The sequence below is a fragment of the Zalophus californianus genome, chromosome 1, assembly GCF_009762305.2.
Source record: "Zalophus californianus isolate mZalCal1 chromosome 1, mZalCal1.pri.v2, whole genome shotgun sequence".
In the NCBI taxonomy this organism is placed as follows: Eukaryota; Metazoa; Chordata; class Mammalia; order Carnivora; family Otariidae; genus Zalophus; species Zalophus californianus.
Window position 1 is genome coordinate 213,293,256 of NC_045595.1, and position 27,000 is coordinate 213,320,255.

Genomic DNA, 27,000 nt, shown 5'->3' on the forward strand with positions numbered 1-27,000 from the left:
GGACACACCTCCAGGAATCTATGCCAAGACACATCATAGCCAAACTTCTGAAAACTAAAAACAAAGAAAATAAACCTTGAAAGCTGCAAGAGAGAAATGACACGTTGCCCATGGGAGGAAAAACAATCCAGTGATATTGGATCTCTCACCAGAACCCACAGAGGCCAGAACAAAGTAACACAACACTTTCCACATGTGAAAGAAAAGAATCATCAACCCAGAATCCTATACCCAGTGAAAATGTCCTTCAGAAATGAAGAGGAACTCCAGACATCCTCAGAGGAAAGAAAATTAAGAAAACCCGTCACCGGCAGACCACTCTAACAGCAAGGCCACACCACACAAAAACCTGTACAGGAACATCTGCTGCAGCACTGTTCAATAACAACCTGTTGAGAGTGTAGCTCCGCTACTCCCTAAGATTGCTGCCTCACCACCCATTTCGTTTGATCAAATGGCCTGAAGGGACCTGAAACCAATGGTAGCCTCTCAAGCACATGTGTGCCCTAGAAAACAGCCAACCGAGTCACAAGTAAATGTAAGTCCCTGGTAGGACTTCTCCCACAGCCCTGATGAACAGCCCCCCCACCCCACCTCCCAGCATCTTCCCCTTATGTGTCTCTTAGATGAGCGCCCCATGGGGCTTACCTGAGCCCCACCCTTCTGGTTTGAACGGACCAGTCCAGCCCTAGCCCAGGAACCCCAGAGCATTCCACCCACAGACCCGATAAAGACACCTGGCCCACACCCTGCCTCCCTCTGTCTGCACTCTGCCTTCACCTCCCCGTGTGGCTCCCTAAGGTGTCCTCCAGGACCTCTTTTTCAATTCTTCCTGTGGTCTATTGTTGAACTGCAGCTCACCATTCAGCAACCTTTGCTCCACTTAATAAGTGTTAATTTGACAATTCATACCACAGCCCCAAAGTGGAAATAACCCAAATGTCCATCAAGTGACTAATGGATAAACAAAATGTGGTGTATTTACACAGTGGAGCATTTGGCAATGAGAAGGAATGAAGTACTGATACACACTACAACACAGATGGTTCGTGAAAACATGCTAAATGAAAGAACCTACAAAGTATACAATTCCAATTTTATGAATGGCCCAGATTGAAGTAAACCTGCAGATACACAAAGCAGATTAGCAGTCTCCACGGGCTGGGTGAAGAGAAGGCGGTGACTGCTGATGGGCATGGTGATTTCTACTAGGAGTGATGAAAATATCCTAAAACTGGATAGATGGTGCTCATGCTTGCACAACTCTGTGAACATACTAAAAATGACTGAATTATATACTATAAATAGTTGAATTTCATTGTTTATGAGTTACATCGGTTTTTAGAAAAAGAAGAGTGGTAGGAAAATTGGCAAAATTCTGATGAGAGCTGCGGATGAGGTTCTCATAGTGTACCAATGTGGATTTCCTGTCTCAATAACCAGTCCATGGTTACAGAAGGTGTTAACATTAGGGGAAGCAGGGTGAGTATCACTGAATCATTTTTCTCCCGTGGGTGATGTGCCATTTTTCTCACATGGCTTTCAATATTTTTTCTTTCTTTGTACAATCTCATATGTACAACTTCTGCAACTTTTCTCTAAGTCTGAAAGAATAAACTGAAAAGAAAACTGCTAAAGTACATTCCCTAAACAGGAAAAAAGTGATAAAAGAAATAATCTTGGAACACCAAGAAAAAATAAACAATGAAAAGAATAAAAACAAGGATACATACAATAAACTCTGCTTCTTAATTATTACACAGAGTGTAAAATTATGTGAATAAAAACATTTTTCTTGGATGGTCTTGTCAAAATGAAGTTAAATTTTACATCAACTGCACAAATCTTATGTGTACAATTCAAAAAGTTTTGACAAATGTATACACCCATATAAACCACAGTCCTAATGGAATACAGAATATTTCCATCATCACAAAGTTCCCTCATACCCCTTCCCTTCCAGTCAATCCCTACCTTTACACAACCAATGTTCTGATTCCTATCAACACAGATTAGCTTTGCCTCTCCTTGAAAATCATTTATGTAGACCACACTATTTTTCTAAGCACTATTTCATTATTAAAGCTCAGGCAACTCAAAACAAATGAAATAATATTCTGCTTGTTTTCTACATTTGTATCAAGTTAGTCCCCTCCTGACATTCTGCGGATGTTTGCTTCTCATAAAGTCCTACTGAGCACTTAGATGGACAGGAAATCACGGCACCATACCCTGCTTCCTCCTGAACAGTACACAGATTTCTTTGTGAATGTTTTTACATTTGGGAGTGAGGAGGATATGGGAGAGAGAAGTACGCCAGGAGAGCCTCCAGCAATTATAAACCAGCAGTGTGACTTCCCTGGGTAACATCCTCCACAGCTCTGAGCTCTCACGTCACTGGCGTCCGTCACAAACACCTCTGGTAAGCACGCAGCTCACAGAGTCACATCTGTCCCCAGCAGCAGCATCTGGAAGGAGCTGTGCCTGTGGTCGGGTCTGAGTAACCCATCACATCCACAAGCAGCTCTGCAAGGTGTGCCGACCCCGTGCACACTGCCCATGCTGGGCGGGTCCCTGAGACAGAAGGCTGACTGCGGGCCACAGACTCGGCGGCAGGCAACTTCCCTATTACTATCTGCAGGGATTTGGGGGAAAATCCAAACTGGAAGGTCAAGATGTAACCATATTTCAATAAGGTGATAAAGAATTTTTTAATTGTGTTTCTCTGAATACAAGCAGAACTGAAATGTTCTACCCTGAAGCTGGTATGTGCTGACCCAGGTTCCTTAGAAAGAAGCCCTCAGACAGGAAGGAAGGTCTAAGAACTCCCCTTGCCCACCTTCCCCTTCGCTATCCCTTCCCATTCTCCAAACGCCTCATCATCAAGTTAGCTCTGGTCCCAAACTGGGTCCCCTGGGCCCTAGTTCCCCAGATGCTGACAGGTGTCCTACTGGGCAGGGGAAGGAAGGACATGGCGACACAGTACTCTGGGGATTGAGCTGTAGCTAGTTAAGGACTAGAGGACGACGACAGGTCACTGAGACATCCACACACCCCATGTCAGACCTTGTCACAGGCACTGACTCCCAGTGCCACGCTTCTCCAACACAGGCACTCGCAGGGACACAAAGAAAACTCCCGGGACCCAGCCCGACGGATTTCCGGGTGGCTGAACTGGCTCCTTAAAGCACAGCTCCCACACACACTCTCATACATGCTCCCACGCACACTCGTGCACACACGCCCCAACACACATGCTCCCGACACACACATGCTCACATATATGTTCAGAGGGTCCTTCTGTTCTCAGTCATGCTTGAAATTAAAACAGACACATCTCTTTCTCTTTACTTACCTGGTGATTACCCTTGTCTTTAAAAATCCATACGTTAAGTGCACAAACTAAAATCTGAGGTGAACTGGGAGCCACCCCCACGACAGAAGGCAGCAGCAGCGTACGGAGGCGACACACGTCATTTAGAGTCACTCACCACCATCATCTCAGCGAAATTACTGAAACAAAGGCTTGCTAGGTGTTTGTGTTCTCAGCTGTAAACTGAAGGCTTAAATCATCCACATCGTTACCGTAAAGACCAAATGAGGAGACATGTAAGTGTCTACCAAAATGCTCGGCACGTAGCTGGCATCCCATAAATAGCAATTTCCACACCACACGGAACAAACCGCACCCCACTCTCTCCACCAGCGACCCGTTCTTGCCACGCAGGCCTTTGGTGTCCTTCCAACAAAGCAGGACACTCCGGCCCTGGGGCTCTTGCACCGCTGGTCCCTCTGGTGAGAACACGCTTTCCCAGATATCCAAAGGGCCCAACAATGACATCTGACTAATTCAGATTATGGAGGCACCCACGTGCCCTTACATATAAATGTAAGTGCATGTTACTCCTGAAACACCACAAAAGATTTCTCTAAAATTACTTCTCTGTGGGGGAGGAAAAATTCATTCAAAAAAAATCCCATTAAAATAAAGCCAAAATCCATCTTCACAAGTCAACCAAACCCGATTCTCTAATTCTCTAACCAGGAGACAGTTACTGAGCCTTAAGCATTAAGACAGATCAAATTCATGATGTTTAATATTGCCGTATGAGTCCTCATATTAAAATAACAGTCTGAGTAAATTTAGCACTTGGATACAAAAACAGTGAGCAAATCCTTTCTTGGGAAGCATCTAACCCCGGCCAGGCGTCCTGCCAACCTTCTGTGAACGGCCCCTCGGCCAGCAGCAGAGCTCTTCTGCCACTGGGGTCCTCTAGGGGATGAGCTCCCGAGAGCCCAACACCTTGCCCTATCTTCTCTCAAAGAGCTGATGAAAGATGAAACCAACCCAAAAAGGCAACATGCCTGGGGAACGCAGTGATAATCTAGACATGCAAGCACAGGGAAGGGAGGGCGAGCACGCTTCAACCTGTCTGGAGGAAAGGACGCAGAGACTGATAAAACCCATGAATTTCAAGGTGACTACAAAAGGTTTGACCACAGAACCCTATTAAATTACAAGAACAATTAAAATATAATTTTATTTTTAACTTCTCCCCACAAAAATCAAAATCTACTAGATGAAACAAAACCAAACAGAAGCAAACTGGTCTCCCCCATCAACAGTTTGCTCTGGAAGAAGAGGGTGGGGGTTGGCAGCTGCCCGTGCCCCTGCTCCAGGAAAGAGCTCTTCAGCCTGGAGGGTCCTGCTAGGTGGCCGATGTAGGAAACAGAAAAAGCCAGGGGTGGGGGTCTTCCGGGCACTTCCGGTGGTGAGAGGAACCCTTCCATCAGAGTTCTGGACCTGCCACCAAGGCAGTCAGGGATGAAGCCTACATCCTCATTCCAGCGACACCGCCACTGCCCAGAATGTCATGGGAGCCTCTCCTGGAACTGCCTTCAGAGCCCCTCTGTGAGCCAGACGCAGATATCAGTGCTGCTGCCTTAGATTCTGGCCCCACGTCCTTGGGAGGTGTCCAGTGCGGAGTGTCTGTTTAAATGGTCATGCCACACTGAGCCGGTAGCTTATCTGAGCTTTGTCCATGCACCACTGACCAAGGGGAGGGACCAAGCGGCTGGGCTTTGGCCCCCCAACCCACCCACCACCCACACAGCTGAGCCCCTGCCTCCGCAGCCTACCGCCTCCTATGGCTTTGCTAGCTCGGGAGCTCGCGGCACAGTGGCTTGCTGCGTCAGGCGGCGCTGCCTTCCCCGGGCCTCAAGGACACCGCGCCCTCCTGGTTTTCCTCCCACCCCATCTCCCTTCCTTGTTCTCCCTCCTCCTCTTCCTCCTGCACTGAAGCCGTCAAGGCCTGGGGACAGCTGTGGAGACCTTGGGCAGGGCTCTGAGCAGGGGCAGGCCCTGGTCTGACGGGTGGTCTCCCAAGCTCATTCTGGCTCTCCGCATGCTCCCCAACCCTCGCCAGCCTTTTCCACTCCCACATCCTCCTCGCCCGTCGCTGCCCCAGGGCCTTCTCACTACCCTGCTTCGGCTGTGAGGCTCTGCCCTCAGACCTCTGTGTGGCTAGCCCTGCAGTTCATGCAGGCCTCGCTCAGATACCCGGAGAGCAGCCCCGCCCCATCACCTGCTAGCCCCTTATCTGTACCAAATGGCAGACACCATTCTGTTTGTCGTCGAGTCTCTCCACCTGAATATAAGTTCCATGGGGAAGAATTCCGTCTTGTTCACTTCTGAACCTGCAGTTCCTAGGACGGCTCAGAGCTCAGTGAATACCTGTAGTAAGTGAGCTGCCCGAGGGCTGCAAGCTGCAGGGTGCCGGCCCAGGGCACCAGCAGCCACGGGGGCAGGTAAACCCCCAGCTCAGCAGCAGGGACTAGAGATGGGACGCTGAGCCCAACACATACACTTTATGGGAGACAAAGAAATACAACCTCTAGTCTCTCTTACCTAGAGATTTTTTCTTAAATTAAAATAATTCCAGGCCATTAACAAGCAAGAGATCAGAAAGTGCAAAGATGACTCCATTTGTAATATTTACCATGGGACACTCAAGAAGGAATGATCAGATGTGGGGATGGGGCATCTGGAAAGGCTCCCACTAGACAAGTGGATTTTGAAGGTCTGGGAACCTAATGCATCAACCATTAGATGACTCTGAGGTGGATTAGGAGAACTTTATGTAGTAGGCTACTTTGTTTACTTCTAAGTTTTTCTTTAAAAATCCAAAGAGATATTATAACTTCAACCTTTATGAATTAAAATGCCCTCATAATGGATGTGAACATCTTGGCTTCTTGCATTAGCTCATCTGTTTCTGAATTACACTCCAGCAACAGATTCCTCACTTCCCTCTTTCCAAAATCACTCAACTTTTTCAACATGACACTTTAGACAACAGGTCACACAGACAGGGAAGTGGGAAAGGTGTTACTTAGCCCAAGTAGGAATTTGCTCCTTTTCTAAAATACTCTTGCATGGCAGATGGATCAGCTCTGATACACAGGCAGAGCCTGAGCCACAGCCGAATTAGTCCCACTTCAACACATGTCAAAATACATTAAAATAAGCAGATGTCAATAAGCATAACAGAAATACCCCTGGCAAACACAGAATTCTCAGAATGGCATAGTGTCTGTTAAATGAAGGCAACACATAATTTCTACATTTCATATTCCATGTCGGTGGACTTTATAGATTCAGCATGGCCCAGGAGAAAACACACAAGCTCAGGCAGAGGGTTTGTAGTCAGAAGGCCAGGATACGAACACCAGATGTGGTACTCCCCAGCTGCCGGGCTGTGCCAAGTAAGGTAGTCACATTCTCTTGTCAGTAACCAAGAGCACGCGGCCATCCCAGAGTTTTTACTGAGCCCAGAGGATAGCGCGTATAAGGAAGCACTGGGCAAGGAATCGAACCAGAGCTCCTACTGGCTGCTGTGCTTTCTGTTTACAACAGCCTGCGCCCCCACCCCCTCCCATCCTCTATAAAAGAGCCTCCTCTGCTCTGTTCTCCTGACTTGTCTACAGGGTTGCCTTAGCGAGCTGCTTGTGGGCTGCAATTCTGTTATTTCCAAATAAATCCATTTTTGCTGGTAAATTAACTGGCAGTTTTATTTTTAAGGTCAACACAAGGAAATCACATTAAATATAAAGGCAGGGTAGGTTAAAAAAATGGAAATATGTTTTTGATGTATATATACATTTTATATTATGTATTTTTACATGTGTATTTTGTATATACATACGTACAAACAGATATGTTAATACTGATCAGAAGAAGGCTGTACTGACCTCAACAAAGTGGAATTCAGAGGAGGGATCATGACCAGGGATAAGGAAGGGTACTGTGTAATGATCAGTTCCCTAAGCGGACATAACAGCCTTAAACATGTATGTGCCACTAACAGAGCTGCAGAACACATGAAGTGACAACCGACAGGAGTGAAAGGAAAACGAAATCCACAGAGATGCTCACAGAGTTTGACATCCCTCTCCTGATAACTGACAGGATAAGTAGACAGAAAACCAGGAAGGATAGAGAAGACCTCAGCAGCAGCATCAACCACCTTCAGAGTACTGACAGTTATACAAAATGCCACCCAACAACAGAAGAACACACACTCTTTTCAAGTGCATGTGAAACATTTACAAGATAGACTATATTTGAGGCTATAAAACAAGTCTCAATAAATTTAGAAGGATTGGAATCATACATAGTATATTCTCTGCCCACAGTGGAAATAAATTAGAATTCAAATAAAATAGGGACTCGTGGTGGTTCAGCTCCAGCTGGGGTCTTAATCTCAGGGTTGTGAGCTCAAGCCCTGCATTGAGCTCCACACTGGGCATGGAGCCTACTTAAAAAAATAATAAAAATATATATGGAAAATCTTCAAATATTTGGAAATTAAATAAGCCAATCTAAATTAGAACATGTGCTACAACATATTAAAGAGTAAGGTGGTGTCACAAAGCAAATAAATGGATGGTGTCACAGGTCCCCAGAAGTCAGAAATACTTTATATACTACATTATGTTGCATACAATATTAGTCATGGATAATAATTTCATATTTCATAATAAATTCATGTATATTCAAAACATAAAGATGCATAAACATATTCTTCATTGCAAACAATCCAGGGATCCTCAAGAGGTCACCTGATACAAATGCAGACCCTAGAAGACCCACAAAGTCTCTCACACCCAATGAAATTCTGTGCCACTCCTCTGCTTTAAATGCATTCACAGACATTCCTCTGCTTGGCTGGCTACCTCTCCCCCAAGCGAGGTCGCTCCTCTCCTACCTTCTACTACTACACACCTCACCCCTCCCATCCCTAGCCCTTCAGCCCCTCTCAAACCCATATGATGCCCTGGCCCAGCTGCCCCTCACTAGAGCAACTCTGAAGCCCTGCCTTCCCCACCCACTCCAGGACACCAGCAGTGTGCCTGGTGACTCGTGAGGTCACTGATGTGCAGGGGAAAAAAATGAAATGAATCCACAGAGAGTGAATGTAAGACCATTTTCCCCAGAAGTCACGGCCACACCCCTGCATGTGTCTGATCCTGGCTCCCCCACTTGCTGGCACAGTGGTCCTAGAAAAATCATTTTCTGAAAGCCGCTGCTCCACATAACAGATGGGCGGGTGACCAGAGGCCACTCCACATGTGCTGGGCTCCTGCACACTCAAGCACACCACAAACCGGCTGTGCAATGTGCAGAGCAGGGGACACCAGTTTGGCTTTTCAGGGCGGAAGGAGGCAAACCCACATCCTTCAAATGTATAAATTAGGAACTTAATTGAAAATACGTGGCTAGAAGGTTGGAAAACTCGCTGCAGTCTCCAGAAGCCAGACCAAGCTCCTTCATTCATCTGAGAGATGCTGATCAGACACGATGGGCTTCAAACCACAGGTTACGGCTGTGTGTGAAGCAGGGACAGGGCAGACGGCATGACCTCCCTGGGTGAGGCAGACCGTGTGACTGGAGGGCTGTCTGGGCTCGTGCAGGGCAAGAGGTCACAGAGAGGCAGTGCCGAGGAGCATGCTTAGAAGGCACAGGATACAGGCCTACCACTGGAGCCAAGTGCGATGCTGAGGGACAAAGGAGACCCCCCAGGCTTCTCAGGTCATCTGCCTGCACACTCTGCACATCCTTCCCTTGGCTCTGGTTCCCATGCTTTTGAGGCAACTCTGCAATGGGTAGTTTGGTTTGCTAAAGAGTCAGAAATGAGGAAGGTGTTCTGGATGGGGACAAAAGGGTCCTAGTCACTAGCAGTGACTGCCCTGAGATCAAGGACTCCATTAGCCCTACAAACCTCAGTTTCTGTGACTGAGTATACCCCCAAGGCAGCCTTTCATTATCCAGATCATTCCTGGGCCCTCAAAGAGGGAGGGGGCCCAGACCATGGGCCGGGCAGGTTTCTTAGCAGACTGCCATCATCAAGCCTTCCCCCTGGAAAACACTGCAGTCACTCTGCTATGCCCTTTCAAGCCATCAATCTATTCAGCACGGAGATCTGACAAAAACCAATTTGGCACCCTATCCATCAGCTGGCACACCCTGGCTGACTGCTCTGAAGACACCCAATAGATCTGCAGGGGCCCACACCACCACTCCATGGCATGGTTAATTTCAAATTCGTTTCTGCTCAGCTGTGCAAGTGACATATGAGTTTCTTACAAACAAAGGATTTACCTCCCTAATCACACTTTGTGGGAGATTCCTATTAAAATGATTGGGTCTTTACCTTGAGAGCAATGGTTCTTCATCCTCCTGTACCCCAACATACACACACCCATCCCTCGAGGATCCCACAGTTACAAGAATTGAGGACGAAGCCAGCAATCCGCCGAACAGACCTCAGTCCCCACTGCCTTGCCTCACCCTTGGGACTGTTGGAATGTGGCCCAATCAGAGCTGCTGCCTCTCCTCTCCTGCTTAGGGGTGCTGAGGAGGGCCGGCCAGACCAGCCGGCAGACACACAGAGCTCTGGCAGGCCTCTCTACTCCCTCTGCTCCCGGGCCTGAAGGGCCCATGGTGCACCGGAGGGGAGCAGAAATGCAGGAGCGCGTGAGGCCTTCCCTCCCCTTCCTTGCTTCTAACGGAGTTCCCACTATGCTTTTAAAACAGACTGTTCGAGGGCACCTGGGTGGCTCAGTTGGTTAAGTGACTGCCTTCGGCTCAGGTCATGATCCTGGAGTCCTGGGATCGAGTCCCACATCAGGCTCCCTGCTCAGCAGGGAGTCTGCTTCTCCCTCTGACCCTCTTCCCTCTCGTGCTCTCATTCTCTCTCTCTCAAATAAATAAATAAAATCTTTTAAAAAAAATAAAACAGACTGTTCGTATTTGCTTCTGATTTAACAATTGGAACTCAAACTGTCTGGACCTCTAGGATTTGGTATTTTTCAAATGCTACCCTGTATTTATAACACAATCCTGGTCACAGGCAGTCAGCCACAGACAAAGGTCATAGCACATGGACACGCAATGCCTCGTCCGTATGCATGCCCACCTCACCCTCCTCGGGGCTGCGGTTCCAGCCCTTCCCAACTTAGTTCAAAGCCCGCGGGTTTCCATGGAGAAGTCCTAAGCCTGCCATGAGAACTACACCCTTCCTCTGGGCTCCAGACTCTTTCAAGAACTGGAGAAAATGCTGTGAGTCTCCAGCAGCAAGACGGGAGGAACGGCCACCACCCAACTGCTGCAGGACAACTGCGGTGCGGGCTCCAGAAGGCCCGACGCTACCCCAACGACGGCGGTAAACACAACGGGCACTTGCCAGTGCTTCCACACATACTGCCGCAGTTCTACCGTGGGGAAAACCTCTTCGGGTCAAGAGAAAACGAAGCACTGCTGTCAAGTGACCCTGCCAAGTAAGTGAGAAGTGCACCTCCACTGAATACTGTTAGGATCCTGCTGTGGAGGAAAATCCCTAAAGGCGTCTTTTCTCCTCTCCACAGTTGAAAGAGCAACCAAAATTAGGGCAGACTGAAAGCCAGTGGCAGGTCCTAGGGGGATTTACATCATAACTCAAAAGTCATTTCCAGATTCCCATGTCCAATTTCATGTAAGGATAGCAACATCAGATGTGGGACCCCGTCCTCCTGGGCCCAGAGCTCAGTGACTTACATTTCTGCGTGGACAAGAGGTTGAGGGTTTGCCACTTGCTTTGTACCTTCATGACTGTCCACAGCATTCACCCTGCCCACAACCATGCATCTGAATCAGCTCTGCTAAGGTACCTCACTCCCTGGTTGTGGGGCCCTGGAGAGCCTCCACACCTCCACGAGCCCTAGTGTCTTTCTGTGTAAAATAGATCTGCTGGAGAGACTACGCAGATGTGGTGAGTATGGGTCTAAGTCAGTGGCTGCCATGCAGCAAGCGCTCAGGTAAGGTCTTGTATTCCTATTGGCTACCGTTGCTGTTCACAACATAAACATGACGTGGATTACCAGGGATTAAATATTAAGCCAGTCACACATATTTTACAATGTCATACAGAAGGCGGGTGCCCGAGTGGCTCAGTTGGTGAAGCGTCTGCCTTTGGCTCAGGTCATGATCCCAGGGTCCTGGGATCGAGTCCCCACATCGGCTCCCTGCTCCATGGGGAGTCTGCTTCTCCCTCTTCCTCTCCCTCTGCTTGTGTTCCTTCTCCCCCTGACAAATAAATAAAATCTTAAAAAAAAAAAATCCTATAGAAGGCAACCCTCCACTACCCCACCTCACAGATGACAGCCTTGCCCTAGTGATGCTAAACTTCTTAAAGAATGACATAATTATGATCTATGTTCCTAAGAGTTAAGCACTCTGTGCATAGTCTTGAAAATTAAACATGTAAGTTACTTTTTTGGCTGATTTTACTGTCATGCAAAATGAAGTTAAACACACCTAACTCGGCTTAAAAAGAAACTTCACTGAACGTTATTTGAAGCCAAAATAATGCTTTTAATTATCCTGATGACATCCTCATTCCCAACTTTCACTCACTCTTGAGACCATAACAGCTACCATTATGACAGATCAAAAATGGACAAATGCTGGTGACTCCATGTGGCTCTGTCTCCCCACCCAGGTCCTGCGCTGGCCACTCGAGGTCCGAGGGCTGACTGAGCTCTCGTAGGTGCGCTGAAGCTCGTGCCAACATCACTGTTCTACAGATGGAGACCGGGAGCACAGGCTGCTCACCAAACTTGGCTCAAGACCCAACTAACAAGCAGGATTTGCACCTCTTCCTCCCACCTCCACTTCACACATGCAGAGACTCTGTGGACTTCCCTGTTCGATTCCACACTGCACACTTTGTCAAGAACAGAAAAGCAGGTGAGATGGTGCTGGCAGGGTGTGTTTTCAAGCAAATGTAGATGTTACCTCCAACTAGTGCATCTTCTGTATATGCCTTCACTCTGCATATGGAGAAACTTGGACCCGATTTAGGAAATTCTACTGGATTTACTACAGAACAGTGTGTCTGAATAGTTCAGCTCAAAGTATAAGACTGCAGCTCAAACTGGCTTGAGCAGTAAGAATCCTTCATTTCTTGTCAAGTGCCAAAGCCGGGCTGGATTCAGTGGCTCGGTTACATCACCAAAGGTCGGACTGGTTCTTCTCTCCGTCCTGCCCCCAGACAATCACCTACAGGCTGCCCTCCTCCCTCACGCTGAGCTACAACGTGCATCCCTGTTCCTATCCAGTGAGAGAGAAGCCTCTCCACCGCCCCTGGGGTCTGGATGGGCCTATTTCACTCCTGCGTCCCCCTGTGGACCAGTGACTGTGGACAGATGGGTGCCATGCACGGACCAGCCGAAGGCCTGAAGCTGAAACCAATCACTCGCACGATGACAGGACTGCACGACTACCTCAGCACACTAACCCTCTAACTTGCCTCACATATTAAAGGGAACTGGGCAGGTGTGAACACCCAGATGCCTGTGCCCCATTCCCAATCAACTAAATTACAACCTTTAGGAATAGAAACCCAAGCGTGACTATCAGGGCACAAGGGGAGGGGGCTGATTTCTTTCTTTCTTTTTTTTCTTCCACAAAAGCCCTTACTGGAGTTTAGGATCTCTTTCTATGTGTCACAGGATCCATAAAAGGGAGATTAACGCCCTGAATAATCAGATACGAGAAAGAAGACAAAGGGGCTGGATAAGCTGTCCACAGAGTCCTGGATACACAGACACAACCAAATACGTCACGGAAGAAAGGTGATGTGGTTCCGAATCCCAGCTGCACCAGGCCGGGAACTGTTACACTCAGACCCGCCCAGTGCCCAGTTTCATGGCTTGCACAAAAGGGACAGTTATCTCAGAGTGCTAGGACCTGACCCAGCATGAGAGAAGACTTTGAAGAGTCCTGGACCCCACAGCAATGTAGGCAGAGCTCTAAGGGGCACCTTCCCAGATTAAACTGGCAGGGGCAGGGGGGTGGGGGCCCCTGCCTTCTGGGCTGTTCCTGGGTTGAAGTCACAATGGCATCTGGTGCCCTGACAATGGCTCTACTCTATATAGGTCTCTGTGACCTGCTGGGACACTCTGGCTGGGGGTGTGATGCCTGCAAACTAGAGGGCGCTCTGGCCCAGTATCTGCTGGGCCAGCCAGGACCTCTCTCTGCTGGAACCATACGACCTGGGGACACAAACTCTTCCTCCACAGTTGTAGCATTTACAATGTTATATTTGTGTCCAAGAAATATAACCCAACAAATATTTGGTAAACACTAACTCCCCAGTTTTTACCTTCTACAGGGTTTCTTTTGACTTCTGAATATAAATGGCTTCCAAGAGACTACATAACAAATGTCATCAACAGAGTGTTCACAGCTGGAAGGCCTGCAAATCAGATGAGCAATCTCATCAGCTGAGGTTTCATAGTCTGATAAAGAGCAATAACCCTAAGCACCAGATCCCTCATTAGTGTGAGCTGATGGAGAATGTTCAGTGATGTCTTTTCTTAAAGATGAACAAAGAATTCATATGGAGAGAATGATCATGAAAATTATTCTAGTATTAGGGGCCTATATTAAAACAAACCACTAAAAATGAAGATTTCACATTTTAGTAACCTACTTTTATGGCAGAAAAGTCACCATTTAAAGACAAACTGCAAGAGAAAATAACTTTCCCTAGCCTCCAAACCTCTCAGCCTCCCTCTGTGTACATAACCCAGAGACATACAACCCAACCCTCCATCTTCTCTGTGATATAACCAAATTTTAAACAATGGCTTTTCATCCCTGAGATGATATACAGCTTCATGCCAACTGGTCTTTCATTCCTTCAGTTGAGACGTATTTTTGAGCACCTCCTATGTGTTAAAGGTGCCGGGTTCCATCTGCGAGGCAAACGAAGATCCCTGCCCTCTAGAGCTTTCATTCTGGTGTGGAAGACAGACAGCAAACCACCACCAAGAACGAGGAGGGAAACTGTGCTCTCTGTCAAAGGTGACAGGTGCCACGGAAGAAGATGAAGTGGAATCAGTGTGGGCTGGAGAAGGGAGGTACACGGCCCTGAACAGAAAGGAAAACAAGGCTTGAACTAACTGAAGAAAAACAAAACGAGTGATTCACAGACGCTTCCAGAGTACCTTGAAATTTGAGAAAAAGCTAAAGAACCAGGACTTGGAAGGACCGGATAACACGGGCCAACTGCTGGATTCCTGCCGGCATCTCTTGTCTCAGCACCTCTACCGTGGCTTCCGTGATGGACAGTACAGATGGCCTTCCTCCAGGAGGTCAGGAACACCACCACGGGGAACACAGACTTGCGCCTAGTAGTAGTTCCGCGGCCCAGAGTGGCCTTCTTCACAGCTCTAGCCAGAAAAGTCCGCAAGGAAGACTCTGGCCTGCTCCACTCACACTCCCATCACGGAGACCAGCACCTGGCACTGCCAGGTCCCTTGCTGACTGGTGGCCCGTGCAGAAGACCCGCTCCACGGGAAGAGGACAGGAGCATAGCGGGCAAACAGGGTGATAGCCCCAAAGAAACTAAGTCTAGGGCTAACTTTCCCAGCCCAGGGGCCAATTAGGCCACCACCAGTCTCAGTCTAGGCTGTGTGCTCACCCTGAGGAGTGTGCAGAACAGGAGGGGTCTGCTGACAATGCTGGGCCATATGTGGGTAGCTAACTGCTTGCAGGCCATGGCAAAGAGCCCCAGAGGCTGGGTAAAAGGTGGCATGGATTCAGAAGAGCCTGAGATCCAGTCAGGGCTCAGGCTGGCGGAGAACTGGAAAGCAGAGCCTGGATGGAGGCAAGATGAGCCCCGAGGACAGGGCAGCCATGGCCTGAGGGAAACCAGACCCCAGCCCCCGGCGTATGCTCTGCACAGGGCTGCTCCCATGGCGCATGGGCCCAAGGCCACAGCTGAGGGGCACTGGGAGAGGCAGGATTATGATCACAGGAATTCCAAAGAAACCTAAGATCTGGTTCCTACCAAAAAAAAACAAAAAACAAAAAAAAACCCTTACGGTCTAGTTGGAGATAATTGGCATTTGAGAAACAAAAGAACAAGAAAATGTTAAATTGTCTCCAAGTAAAACGGAAACAAAGAAACGCCAGCACACTGAGGCTCCCACAAGGCAGGACCTGGGCTGAGCCTTTGAAGATGGGCAGGAGCAGCAAACACGGACAGATGAGCGGGAGTCAAAGCTGTGGGGTCTTTTAATAGGGCCATTTCACGTATGTAATGCCTCATACAACTCAGGTCATGTTTACAGTCTGGGGACGCTACTTTCTCTGGGCAACGATCTACTACAACTATCTTCCCATGTGGTTTTACTATATACTTCTACAGCTGACACTTGAAAGGTTTTATTTTTTTATTGTGGTAAAACTTACATAAAACTTACCTGTTAACCATTTTCAAGGGTACAGGTCCATGGTGCTAAGTCCATTCACACACTCTTACGCCACCACGCCACTGTCCGTCCGTCTCCAGGATTCTGTTCATCTTGTAAGTCTGACACTGTGTTTCCGTGAATCACTCCCCTACCCTTGGCGCCCAGAATTCTACCTTCGGTTTCTGAGCAGGACTGTTTTGTGTACCTCCTATGAGTGGACTCTTGCAGAATCGGTCTGGGACCGGCCTAGCTCACTCAGCATCACGTCCCCAGGCTTCAACCACGTTGCCGCAGGGTCCGGGTGTCCTTCTGTTCTGTGGCTGAGCAAGGTCCCACTGCGAGTACCCCACCTCTCCTCTGTCCATTCAGCCGACGCGCATTTTGGATGCCTCCCTATCTCGGCTCTTGTAAGTCACGCTGCCATGAATATGGATGTACAAGTAGCTCTTCAAGATCCTGTTTTTAGTTCTTTTCAGTAAATACCCAGGAGTGGGAGAAGACCTCTAATTTTTGCTACAAGTCTTTCAGGCAGCAGTTTGGACAGAGAGCCGCTCTGAAACCCCAGCCGCCCCCGTGCGTCCCACGCAGCACCCAGCAAGGATCGGGGCTATGTCCTGCTATCGTGTTCTCCCAGCTTGAAGAACTCCCTTTCTGGTGAAGAAGGTCTGCTAGCAATAAAATGCCGCAGTCTTTGTTTATCCAGGCTTGTGGCTCACCTCCACTTTTGAAGAATAGTTTAGCTGGACACAGAATTCTTGGTATAGTCTTAACTCTCAGAACTTTGACGGATCATCCCCCTGCATTACGACCACTGTTTCTGAAGAGCAGAAGGCCGTTCATCTTGTTGTGGATTCCTTGCTGATTTCGAGATGTTTCCTTTGCCTCAAGTATGAGCAGTTCGACTGTGATACGTCTAGATGTAAATCTGTGTTTACCCCGCTTGGAGTGCACTGTACTTCTCGGATATATAGACTGTTCTTCATCAACGTGAGGAAGTTTTCAGACATTTCTTCAAATAGTTTTTTCTTTTCCTTTCTCTCTCGAATTTCCTTCAGGGACTCTGCACATACTGGTATGCTCCACAGTGTCCCACAGGCCTCTGAGCTTCCAGTACTTTTTTCACTTTTTTCTGTTTCTATCCCTCAGACCAGATGGTCTCTGTTGGTCCAGCCTGCAGTTTGCTGATGCTTTCCACCACCAGCTCAAACCTGCTATGGAACCTGCTAGTAATAGCCTGTTCATTTCTTTTACTATTTTCCTCCTTGTACTTTATTTGGGTTGTTTCAACTTTTTAAAAAATCTTTATGGTAGATGTTTAGCTCATTAATTTTCTGCCTTCCTCCTTAAACTAATAAAATTTCTACTAAATACTTAGATGCATTTCACCATTTTTGATATGTAATATTTTTATCGTTCAGTTCAAAATATCTAATTTCTATTATGATTTCTTCTTTTACTTATAGGTTACTTAATTTCTAGATGTGGGATTCTACTAATTTTTTGGTCACTAATTTCCAGCTTCACTGTACTGCAATCAAAGATATTCCACATGATTCTGATCATCTGAAATTTGTTGAGACCTGCTTTATAACCCAAGACTCTATAGTTTTTTCTTCTGTTTTGAGACTATATTAGGAAGTGCATATATATAAATTCACAATTGTTATATCCTTCTGATGAACTGATAAGAATCTGCCTGGTATGTTTTCCTTTTAGTCTCAACCTTTATGTAGTCTCAAGTCCTAGCTGGAACCACCACTATAAACACATATTTTGTCAATGACTGTCTCGAAGCCGGTCTGCCATTACTATGTTTCAAGTGGATCGTGGGGCCCATTTACAGTTCCTGTAACTACACACACACCTGGGCTGGTCGCTTCTCTTATCCTGTTGTTTTTTGTTTTCTCTCTCTCACCACCTTTTGAATTAATTTTCAACATTCCAGTTTAGCCTGTATTCATGTTACTTACAGGTGTACGTTCTGCTTCTATTGCCTACACATTAACCTGCCCCCGAGCCATCAACGCCTGGGCCAGCCGTCCCTGCTGCCTCCACCGCCGCCCTGCGCCGCCCCCAGGCAGGACCACGTTCATGAAGCGGAGACCTGCCTCGCTCCAGCCAGCGCCCTGCTGCTGTCCTGCTCCTCCTGTTCTGACCCCATCGCTTTGGTTTTCTGTTGCCTTCATACGGTCCACGTTACTTAGACTTACGCACACATGTGCTTCTCCCTCTGGCCTTCACTCTCCCGCACACTTGCCATCTGAGACCACACTCTTCCTGACGTACACCCTGGGGAGGGCTACAGAGACAGTCTCAGGTCCATCTCACCCCCGCTGTGAAGAGTATCTGTGGGGGTAGGACCCAGGCACACTCAGGTCAGCAGCTACCCTCTCCCAGCATAAGATGGGGCACCACTGCCATGGGGGGTCCACTGGCATCCAAAGTGCCACCCCCTGAAGCCACAGATATTGGTGTCCACCTGCCTCTAAGACCATCTCTATCCTTAAGATTCTGTGGTTTTCATTACAATGTGTCCAAGGAGAGAGCTCTTTTCATTCACCCTTACAAGCAGCTGGACTTCCCCCATTAAGTAAACAACCATTCTCTCTTCAAATGTGCTTTCTAGGGGCGCCTGGGTGGCTCAGGCAGTTCAGCGTCTGCCTTCGGCTCAGGTCATGATCCCAGGGTCCTAGGATCGAGCCCCGCATTGGGCTCCCTGCTCCGCAGAAAGCCTGTTTCTCCCTCTCCCGCTCTCCCTGCTTGTGCTCTCTAATAAACAAATAAAATCTTTTAAAAAAAATAAAAAAAACAAATGTGGTTTCCACCCGCTCTCCTCCCAGAACTCCAGTTGGTCATGGGGTACATTCTTCATCTCCCCTCCACACCCTATCTGCTCCTATTTTCCATCTCTCTCTGTGCTTCCTTCTCGATAATTTCTTCAGATCCGTCCGTATCAATTTATCTCTTCAACTATGTATAATCTGCTGTTAAACTGTCTAATAAATTTATAATTCTAATCATTATACTGTTGATTTCCAAAAATACTATTTGGCCCTTTTTCAGATCTGCCTGGTCATTTCTATAATCTCTTACTCTTTACTCATATAGTAATCCCTTCCTCCTTTATTTCTTGAAACATATTAAACATACTTATTTTATAATCCAATAATTCTTATATCTGAAAATTCTGCAAGTCTCTATTGTTATTTCACTAGTGATGCTTTCCATGCTTTTTGTGATTTTTTAATATGTGAGCTCGGGTTCTTAAAACCTTAGCTGTAACAATTTTTTAAGGACTCAGTTGAAGTCAGAGAATTCTCTAGAAAAGACTGTTCTCTAAATGAGGACCACCCAAGAGGTCTGAATTAAGGCTTCAAAGCTGCATGAACACCAACCTAGGGTGGCAAATTTTCAGAAGAGATCTTCCCCCACCATATTCAGTACCAAAGGTCAGACAACTGTTAATTCACAACCTCCTAGGAGCTTACTGGGTGTAACCTGAGATCAGCCCCTGAAGATGGAGGGCAGCGAAAGACCACAGAAAAAGGCTGGCCACTCCAGGACGGCCACTGGCAGGCTTAATAAGCAAAGGGAACGTACACACAAGGCTTGTCTCAGCCAGCCACAAGACCTGTGGGTCCCCGCACTCACCCACCAGAAAAAAAAACTTAAAAATAGAGCTACCCTACAAGCCAGCAATTGCACTACTAGCTATTTCTTCAAAGAATACAAAAACACTAATTCAAAGGGATACATGCAACCTGATGTTTACAGCAGCATTATCAACAATAGCCAAAATATGGCAACAGCCCAAGTGTGCATCCACTGATGAATGGATAAAGATGTGGTGTATGTATATAAGCAATGGAATATTACTCAGCCATAAAAAAGAAAGAAATCTTGCCATTTGCAACAACATGGATGGAGCTAGAGAATATTATGCTAAGTGAAATAAGTCAGTCTCAGAAAAAGACAAATACCATACGATTTCACTCATATGTGGAATTTAAGAAACAAACAAGCAAAGGCAAAAAAAAGAGAGAGAGAGATTCTTAACTACAGAGAACACACTGATGGTCAGCAGAGGGGAGGAGAGTGGGGGATGGGGGAGACAGGGGATGGGAATGAGGGAGTGCACTTGTGATTAGCATCGGGTGTTGCACCGAAGTGCTGAACCACTACCTTGTACCACCTGAAACCAATATAACACCGTGTGTTAACTGACTAGAATTTAAATAAAACTCTAAAAAATTAAAAAATAAATATATAAAAACACTTCTATCTTCAAAAAAAGAAAGTTTACATAGAGGCCATAAGTGGGGTTCAGTCATATATATCGTCAAAATGGTCTCAACACCACATCTCTATCTCAAGGCTATGTCCTTGGGACAGCTTGTGTGAGCAGGGAAGACAAGCAGCATGCACATTCCAAGGATGGGGTGGGGGTGGTGAGAAGCCTCCCGTTGCCAAGGTGCAGCCAGCAGTCATGTCCTCTTGATGACCTCCCCTAAAAGCAATTTTCCTACAGTCCCCAAGGGTTGGAGGAGTATCCTCAGTTTACCCCTGCAATGTTGGTAAATGCCTTTGGGAGTCCCTACGGGGCTACTCATCTGGGATGGGACTTGGCCTTTGTTTCCTGTCCCCACACCCTGTGAGGCTGTGGAAACTGAAGGTCATTTTGACAAATGCCCTCAAAATAGGCATTAGCTCAGGTCTCTTAACTTCTCTGGCGTCCCACGTTCACTTGGCTTATGGGCTTTGGATACAATTACCCTTTTTCTAGCTCAGAGGAGCAATTTTTTACATTTTTTTTACATCTCACTCAGCATTTTGACTGTTTTCAGTAAGGAGAGTTGGTCTGGGATCCATTCCATCATACCCTTGGCTTCCAATTCATGCCCTACAAAGATGGACAGTAGGGAGATCTGGAGGAAGCTGCTGGAGTTGTTTAAAGGAAAGATGAGGGAGGATCAAAACCAGCTGGGAGTGGGAAATGGTGGTCAGATTCTGGACAGATTTTCAAAGTGGAGCCATCAAGATTTCCTAACAGATTGGATGTGGGTGTGAAAGGAAAAGGAGATGAGATTCACTATAAGGCTTTTAAAGGCCTGAGGAATCGAAATAGAGTGGTCATGGGAAGGCCATGACAAGAGGTCAGCTTGGAGAAGATTAGGAACGGAGTCTGAACACACTGAGAGTTAAGTGTCCATTAGATGTCCACGTGGAGCCATCTGGATGCCTGGTAGGGGTCGTGCACGTGGAAACGTCTGAATGTCTATCAGATACCTGTGTGGAGATAGCAAGTAGATAGCTGGAAATGTGAGTCTCGAGTTCAGGACAGAGGTCTGGTAGGACTATCGATCTCTCACATTGCTTAGGCAAACTGAGTAACAATGAGGTGGGAGGCCAAAGCCTTCCTATCCAACGCTGTCAGCATGGTAGGAAATACAGAGCTAAAAATTTAGAAGTGTGATCAAAATACTAGTTTGCTTTAGCAGTTACATAACATGTGGTCATCATCCCAACACACCCTGTCCTCGTCAGCCATTCGTTGGTGTTCTATGCTAGTTCTGCAGCCTAAGAGGAATGTTAAGAATGTGGAGAAAGCCTGGGGAAAAGCCAGCCACATAGCTGAACAAAGGGAAGGAAAATGAAATCCAACAAACATTAAAAGAAATGAAGTTATTAAGTCAGGGATGATTAACAGCAACTGGTCCTGTACTCTGGATCCGAGAAGTCCAGGTACTTGATAGCAACTTGCCACCTTTAGGTCAAAGGAAATAAAAGAAAATGAGCTTTCACTGCAGCATGAAAGATTTAGATGAGGCATAAAAAGGGAAAGTGACACCTATTTAACACCAACTGTGAGGTGCTGGCCCAGGCAGATTGCATGTTAATATACACTATAGACCCTTGAGGTAGAAATCTTCATTTTGCAGATCAGAAAAGTGGGATTCTAAAAGGGTAGGTGAATTCCCAAGTAGAAAATCTGCAATTTTAATCTGAGTCAAATGCGTCCAAAGTCGATCTGCTTTAAAATACGTCAAGTCCCCCAACCGAGAACTGATAAAAGGAGGACCCCGTTATTGAGAGAAGTAATGAAATCTTTTTTCCTAGATCTTCTAAAAACTAGAGGAGATTCTTATTTCTCTAGTATATTTCATAAAGCAGATCTACCTAAAAGCAAAGGGGTACAAGAAGCCAGTTTTCAAATTCTCTCCCAGCTCTAAGCAGTTACAAGAACCTCGAATTCTGAAAACAATCACAGCACCACCGTCAAGCACCAAAAAGCACACCTTAATTTTCAGGAAGCTATTTTTGTTCCTCTTTCCCTATTATATAAGAAAATATATATTCACCCTCCTAAAATACGCACCAAATTCCATAACAAATTTCAATTTTTAAGCTGAAGTAATTCCATACAGAATTCAGAGGTCAAACATCCTGGCCTTACTAGACCTTGTCTTTGTTTGACTGTGATTAACAACTCAAAAGATACCAGGCAAAATTACCTTGCAAAAGATTTATTAGGGTTTGGGCTGTGCTCACCGTGTCAAAACAACAAGCAACTGTCTTCGTGGACAAGGAAGCCCGATGCCACAGTGGGGAAAAGTGGTATTAAGGCAACTTCACCACGGTCCCCTACTGTGTGTGACCCAGAGTTTAAGCAGGAACCACCCCCCTGGTCAAAGAGCACCATCTCTGGTGAGAGTCAGGAACTGACACTCTTGGACTACTTGGATCTAGAGGGCTGTATAAACTAAAGTGAGACTCATGACAACTTTCACTCAGCCGCCGACAATTTCTGGAGCACCAGAGCTAAAACAGGCTCTACAGAACATTTAGCCTAAGGCCCTGTTTTGATGAGAAAGTAAACAGCTGGCAGAAGGTGCTGAAGGATCACTGGCTGCAAGCTAGCTTAAACAGAGAGAGGCACAGGGACTCAGGACACCCATCTCCAAGGCCAAGCCAAGCCGACCCAGTGGCAGGCAAAGGCAGGAAGCCACCCAGGACTAAGGCTTCATGTCTGAGGTGCTTCCTGCAAAGCAGCAGTCCAAGAGGGTGGCCAAGAGATGGGGTCTGGAGCCCAACTCTCAGGGGCTCTATAACCTGGGGCAAGTTACTTCACCCCTATGTGCTCCAGCTGCCTCATCTATAAAAGAGAAATTATAATATTTACCTTATCGTGGTATTTAGAGAAATCAATCTGTGACTATATGTAAAGCACTTAAAACAGTGACTAGCACTCAAGAAGGGTCAGGTACTCTCATCTAATTAGCCTCTCCCTCTCACCATCCCATCCCTTCCCATAGGCACGGTGCCCATCGTGTGCCCATGACAACCAGCCTGGATTATCTCATAGGTCAGGCCCACGACCCACCTTTGATCCCATGGGTCCCTTAGTTCACATTCTCAAGAGAAAAAAAGCTGTTTGGTCAAGCATCCAGCCCTGGTGGGTAGGAGTTATCATGTAATACGAAACACACCCCTTACGACCATGGAAGTCAGGTCTGATCCTCCTTGCCAGCTAAGAGGTCAGCAGACTGTAGTTTCACAGGTGCCTCCTGAGTCCAAGAAAAAGAACCGCACTACTCACCAGCAACGGCCATACCCACACTTGTGCCAGTCCAGTGAGACCCAATTCCACAGGGCCGTGCACAAGCCAGGGGTTGCTTGACATAAGAGGAAGCCCGAATCTTTCACAATGGGTAGTAAGCCTACCTGACCTTTGCCCTAGAGGGAAGCATTACCCTTGCTGCATGCTTGTACACAAACCCACCCTTTGCTCACTATACAAGCGTCCTTGCAAAGACAACCGGGAACAAAGGAGGTCCGTTCCTCTGCTCTTAAGATGTAAAGAAACATGAGAGACCCGTCTCACAATAATATCTAAATAAACGGACATATATACTGCATTTGTGGATTGAAAGATGCAATATTGATAAAATGTCAATTCTCCCCAAATGAAATGTCAATACAACATAATCCCAATAAAAATCTCAACAGGATTTTTTTTGGTAGAAAGTGACAAGCTGATTCTCAATTTATCTGGAAATGAAAAGAACTTAGAAATAGCCAAAACAACTTTGAAAAAATTAGATTAACAGTACCTGACTTTAAGATTTATTATGTGGTATGGTACTGGCATAATGATACAAAAATGGATCCATGGAACAGAACAGTGAGCCCAAAACCACACCCTCACATACACATGATTTTCAACAGAGATGCAGAGGCCATCCAGTGGAGAAAAGAGCCTTCACAACAAACAGCATCACACCAACCAGGCAGCCTTACGTCACACAAGAACTGGGACTCCCGCCTCTCACTGCATGCCAATAGTAACCCAAACTGGATCAGAGACCTGAATGTAAAATGCAGAACTATAGAACTATTAAAGGAAAACAAATTTAAAATATTTGTGATCTTGAGTTTGGCAAAGATTTCTACCTCAAAAGCACAATTCATAAAAGAAAAAGAATAAGTTAAACTTCATCAAAATCAAGACCCTTGGGGCTCCTGGGGGCTGAGTTTGGTTAAGTGTCCGACTCAATTTCGGCTCAGGTCATGACCTCAGGATCATGAGATTGAGTCCCACGCCCACGTCGGGCTCTGCGCTCAGTGGGGCGTCTGCTTGGGGTTCTCCCTCCCTCTGCCCCTCCCCCTGCTCACTCTCACTCTCTCACTCTAAAATAATATATAAATAAATCTTTATCAAAAAAAATTAAGAACCTCCAACCTTCTTTGAAGATGCTCTTAAGAAAAGAAAAGAAAAACCAGAGACCAGGAGAAAATATTTGGATTTGTATCCAGAATACACAAAGAACTCTCGATACTCAATTAAAACAACCCCATTTTTTTAAATGGGCAAAAGATATGAAAAGATACCTTATCAGAGAAGATACAGGGACAGGAAATGAGCACATGAAAAGATGCTCAGCATCATTAATCATAACAAAAATGCAAATTAAGGCCACAGCAAAAGGTAGCACTATGCCCCTGTTGGAGTGTCTAAAGTTAAACAGAAAGACCACACAAGCACCAACGAGGATGCACAGCAGCTGAACACTGACGTGCTGCCCCGGGGGTGTGCAAAATGGTAGCATGCACCTACCACACACCCAAACATTCCACTCCCAGGTATTTACCCAAGAGAAGCGAGAGCATGTGTCCATGCAAAGACATACCAGAATATTTATAGCAGCTTCGTGTATAATAGCCAAATCCTGGAGACAACCCAAAGGTCTATCAACACCTGAATAAATAAAGCAATTGTGGTAGACCCACAGCATAGAACACTATTTAGCAATAAAAAGCAGTCAACTATTAGTCCACAATAACATGGATGGATCTCAAAATAATCACGTTGAATGAGAAAAGCTAGGCAAACAGAGTACAAGATATATGATATCAAGTATATAAACCCGTGGAAAATGAAAACAATTTATAGTGTAGAAAGGGGGTGAATTTGTCTGGGAAGAGGGGAGCAGAGGGGTGGGAGGGAGGAAACACCAAGGAGCACAGGTACCTCCTGGAGGTGATGCGCACCTTCACTCTCTTTATTGCAGTGATGATTTTACAGGTATATATTTACATTAAAACTTATCAATCATTTGCCTTAAATGTGTGCAGTTTATTGTGTATCAATTATAACTGAAAAAAGCTGTTACAGAAAAATAAGCATTCACCACCAAGTAGAACTGAAGCTCAAACAGAGATCTATATAAATTATGAAAAAATAAGGAAAGCCTATATTTTGCACACCTAAGTGAAATATGCACCTGCTAAATATGTAGCGTTAAAAGTTATGATGAACAAATTGGGACAAAATTTTAGGTTAAATTCGTGGTCAGACATTGACCATAACATATTTCTCGGTATGTCTCTTGCGGCAAGGGAAACAAAAGCAAAAATGAACTAGTGGGACTTGATCAAGATAAAAAGCTTCTCAGGGTGTCTAAGTGGCTCAGTCGATTAAGCGTCTGATTTTTGATCTCTGCTCAGGTCTTAATCTCAGGGTTGTGAGTACAAGCTGCATGCTGGGCTCCATACTGAGCATGGAGCCTACTTAAAAAAAAGAGAGAGAGAGAGAGAGAAAAGCTTCTGCCCAGCAAAGGAAACCATCAACAAAACTAAAAAGAAACCTACAGAATGGGAGAAGGGTATTTGCAAGTAACACATCTGATAAAGGGTTAGTATCCAAAATATATAAAGAACAGATATAACTCAACCCAAAACACAAATAATCCAGTTAAAAATGGGCAGAAGACATCAACAGACATTTCTTCAAAGAACACATCCAGATGGCCAATAGACACATGAAAAGATGATGAACATCACTCATCATCAGGGAAATGCAATGAGATATCACCCCACACCTGTCAGAATGGCTAAAATCAACACCACAAGCAATAAGTGTTGGCAAGGATGTGGAGAAAAAGGAAACTTCATGCACTGCTGGTGGGAATGCAAACTGTACAGCCGCTCTAGAAAACAGTATGGACACACCTCCAAAAGTTAAAAATAGAACTCTTCTACGATCCGCAATTGCACTACTGGGTATTTACCCAAAGGATATGAAATCACTAATTTGAAAAGATATGTGCACTCCTATATTTATAGCAGCATTTTCTACAATAGCGAAATTATGGAAACAGCCCAAGTGTCCATCGACTGATGAATGGATAAAGAAGAGGCGGTATATACAATGGAATATTACTAGACCATAAAATAGAATGAAGTCTTACCATTTGCAACAACATGGATGGAGCTAGAGAGTATCATGCTAAGTGAAATAAGTTAGAGAAAGACAGTATCACATGATTTCACTCATGTGGAATTTAAGAAACAAAACAAACAAGCAAATGGGGGAAAAAAAGAGACAAACCAAGAAACAGACTCAAACTACAGAGAACAAACTGATGGTCACCAGAGGGGAGGTGGGCAGAGAACAAACTGATGGTCACCAGAGGGGAGGTGGGCAGAGAACAAACTGATGGTCACCAGAGGGGAGGTGGGCAGAGAACAAACTGATGGTCACCAGAGGGGAGGTGGGCAGGGGATGGGCAGTAAGAGGACACTTATCTTGATGAGCCCTGAGTAATACAGAGAAGTGTTAAATCACCACATTATACATCTAAAACTAATACAGTACTGTGTATTAACTACACTGAAATAGACATTTTCAAAAATAAAATA

The 27,000-nt window shown here is 46.0% G+C and overlaps 1 protein-coding gene across 1 annotated transcript in view; it reads right to left on the bottom strand.

Annotated features, from left to right (window-relative positions):
- The window catches only part of LOC113916743 (heat shock transcription factor 2 binding protein), a 98,265-nt gene that overhangs the window by 10,727 nt on the left and 60,538 nt on the right, over positions 1–27,000 (bottom strand). The gene's annotated exons all lie outside the window — the stretch shown is intronic.